We start from the raw sequence: 4,257 nt of genomic DNA, 5'->3' as shown, positions 1-4,257 counted from the left end.
TTTATTTTATGCGTGGATTTTTTAAAGAATATTTTATTTTATGCGTGGATTTTTTATAGAATATTTTATTTTATGCGTGGATTTTTTAAAGAATATTTTATTTTATGCGTGGACTTTTTAAAGAATATTTTATTTTATGCGTGGATTTTTTAAAGAATATTTTATTTTATGCGTGGATTTTTTAAAGAATATTTTATTTTATGCGTGGATTTTTTAAAGAATATTTTATTTTATGCGTGGATTTTTTAAAGAATATTTTATTTTATGCGTGGATTTTTTATAGAATATTTTATTTTATGCGTGGATTTTTTAAAGAATATATTATTTTATGCGTGGATTTTTTAAAGAATATTTTATTTTATGCGTGGATTTTTTAAAGAATATTTTATTTTATGCGTGACTTTTTAAAGAATATTTTATTTTATGCGTGGATTTTTTAAAGAATATATTATTTTATGCGTGGATTTTTTAAGAATATTTTATCTTATGCGTGGATTTTTAAAGAATATTATATTTTATGCGTGGATTTTTTAAAGAATATTTTATTTTATGCGTGGATTTTTTAAAGAATATTTTATTTTATGCGTGGATTTTTTAAGAATATTTTATTTTATGCGTGGACTTTTTAAAGAATATTTTATTTTATGCGTGGATTTTTAAAGGAATATTTTATTTTATGCGTGGATTTTTTAAAGAATATTTTATTTTATGCGTGGATTTTTTAAAGAATATTTTATTTTATGCGTGGATTTTTTAAAGAATATTTTATTTTATGCGTGGATTTTTTATAGAATATTTTATTTTATGCGTGGATTTTTTAAAGAATATTTTATCTTATGCGTGGATTTTTTAAAGAATATTTTATTTTATGCGTGGATTTTTTAAAGAATATTTTATTTTATGCGTGGATTTTTTATAGAATATTTTATTTTATGCGTGGATTTTTTTAAAGAATATTTTATTTTATGCGTGATTTTTTAAAGAATATTTTATTTTATGCGTGGATTTTTTTAAAGAATATTTATTTTATGCGTGGATTCTTTAAAGAATATTTTATTTTATGCGTGGAATTTTTTAAAGAATATTTTATTTTATGCGTGGATTTTTTAAAGAATATTTTATTTTATGCGTGGATTTTTTAAAGAATATTTTATTTTATGCGTGGATTTTTTAAAGAATATTTTATTTGTGCGTGGATTTTTAAAGAATATTTTATTTTATGCGTGGATTTTTTAAAGAATATTTTATTTTATGCGTGGATTTTTAAAGAATATTTTATTTTATGCGTGGATTTTTTAAAGAATATTTTTATTTTATGCGTGGATTTTTTAAAGAATATTTTATTTATGCGTGGATTTTTTAAAGAATATTTTATTTTATGCGTGGATTTTTAAAGAATATTTTATTTTATGCGTGGATTTTTTAAAGAATATTTTATTTTATGCGTGGATTTTTTAAAGAATATTTTATTTTATGCGTGGATTTTTTAAAGAATATTTTATTTTATGCGTGGATTTTTTAAAGAATATTTTATTTTATGCGTGGATTTTTTAAAGAATTTTATTTTATGCGTGGATTTTTTAAAGAATATTTTATTTTATGCGTGGATTTTTTAAAGAATATTTTATTTTATGCGTGGATTTTTTAAAGAATATTTTATTTTATGCGTGGATTTTTTAAAGAATATTTTATTTTATGCGTGGATTTTTTAAAGAATATTTTATTTTATGCGTGGATTTTTTAAAGAATATTTTATTTTATGCGTGGATTTTTTAAAGAATATTTTATTTTATGCGTGGATTTTTTAAAGAATATTTTATTTTATGCGTGGATTTTTTAAAGAATATTTTATTTTATGCGTGGATTTTTTAAAGAATATTTTATTTTATGCGTGGATTTTTTAAAGAATATTTTATTTTATGCGTGGATTTTTTAAAGAATATTTTATTTTATGCGTGGATTTTTTAAAGAATATTTTATTTTATGCGTGGATTTTTTAAAGAATATTTTATTTTATGCGTGGATTTTTTAAAGAATATTTTATTTTATGCGTGGATTTTTTAAAGAATATTTTATTTTATGCGTGGATTTTTTAAAGAATATTTTATTTTATGCGTGGATTTTTTAAAGAATATTTTATTTTATGCGTGGATTTTTTAAAGAATATTTTATTTTATGCGTGGATTTTTTAAAGAATATTTTATTTTATGCGTGGATTTTTTAAAGAATATTTTATTTTATGCGTGGATTTTTTAAAGAATATTTTATTTTATGCGTGGATTTTTTAAAGAATATTTTATTTTATGCGTGGATTTTTTAAAGAATATTTTATTTTATGCGTGGATTTTTTAAAGAATATTTTATTTTATGCGTGGATTTTTTAAAGAATATTTTATTTTATGCGTGGATTTTTTAAAGAATATTTTATTTTATGCGTGGATTTTTTAAAGAATATTTTATTTTATGCGTGGATTTTTTAAAGAATATTTTATTTTATGCGTGGATTTTTTAAAGAATATTTTATTTTATGCGTGGATTTTTTAAAGAATATTTTATTTTATGCGTGGATTTTTTAAAGAATATTTTATTTTATGCGTGGATTTTTTAAAGAATATTTTATTTTATGCGTGGATTTTTTAAAGAATATTTTATTTTATGCGTGGATTTTTTAAAGAATATTTTATTTTATGCGTGGATTTTTTAAAGAATATTTTATTTTATGCGTGGATTTTTTAAAGAATATTTTATTTTATGCGTGGATTTTTTAAAGAATATTTTATTTTATGCGTGGATTTTTTAAAGAATATTTTATTTTATGCGTGGATTTTTTAAAGAATATTTTATTTTATGCGTGGATTTTTTAAAGAATATTTTATTTTATGCGTGGATTTTTTAAAGAATATTTTATTTTATGCGTGGATTTTTTAAAGAATATTTTATTTTATGCGTGGATTTTTTAAAGAATATTTTATTTTATGCGTGGATTTTTTAAAGAATATTTTATTTTATGCGTGGATTTTTTAAAGAATATTTTATTTTATGCGTGGATTTTTTAAAGAATATTTTATTTTATGCGTGGATTTTTTAAAGAATATTTTATTTTATGCGTGGATTTTTTAAAGAATATTTTATTTTATGCGTGGATTTTTTAAAGAATATTTTATTTTATGCGTGGATTTTTTAAAGAATATTTTATTTTATGCGTGGATTTTTTAAAGAATATTTTATTTTATGCGTGGATTTTTTAAAGAATATTTTATTTTATGCGTGGATTTTTTAAAGAATATTTTATTTTATGCGTGGATTTTTTAAAGAATATTTTATTTTATGCGTGGATTTTTTAAAGAATATTTTATTTTATGCGTGGATTTTTTAAAGAATATTTTATTTTATGCGTGGATTTTTTAAAGAATATTTTATTTTATGCGTGGATTTTTTAAAGAATATTTTATTTTATGCGTGGATTTTTTAAAGAATATTTTATTTTATGCGTGGATTTTTTAAAGAATATTTTATTTTATGCGTGGATTTTTTAAAGAATATTTTATTTTATGCGTGGATTTTTTAAAGAATATTTTATTTTATGCGTGGATTTTTTAAAGAATATTTTATTTTATGCGTGGATTTTTTAAAGAATATTTTATTTTATGCGTGGATTTTTTAAAGAATATTTTATTTTATGCGTGGATTTTTTAAAGAATATTTTATTTTATGCGTGGATTTTTTAAAGAATATTTTATTTTATGCGTGGATTTTTTAAAGAATATTTTATTTTATGCGTGGATTTTTTAAAGAATATTTTATTTTATGCGTGGATTTTTTAAAGAATATTTTATTTTATGCGTGGATTTTTTAAAGAATATTTTATTTTATGCGTGGATTTTTTAAAGAATATTTTATTTTATGCGTGGATTTTTTAAAGAATATTTTATTTTATGCGTGGATTTTTTAAAGAATATTTTATTTTATGCGTGGATTTTTTAAAGAATATTTTATTTTATGCGTGGATTTTTTAAAGAATATTTTATTTTATGCGTGGATTTTTTAAAGAATATTTTATTTTATGCGTGGATTTTTTAAAGAATATTTTATTTTATGCGTGGATTTTTTAAAGAATATTTTATTTTATGCGTGGATTTTTTAAAGAATATTTTATTTTATGCGTGGATTTTTTAAAGAATATTTTATTTTATGCGTGGATTTTTTAAAGAATATTTTATTTTATGCGTGGATTTTTTAAAGAATATTTTATTTTAT

The sequence above is a fragment of the Musca autumnalis genome, unplaced genomic scaffold (genome assembly GCF_047663935.1).
Source record: "Musca autumnalis isolate F117 unplaced genomic scaffold, ASM4766393v1 scaffold_2, whole genome shotgun sequence".
Classification (NCBI taxonomy): Eukaryota; Metazoa; Arthropoda; class Insecta; order Diptera; family Muscidae; genus Musca; species Musca autumnalis.
Note: the sequence above shows the minus strand (reverse complement) of the source record.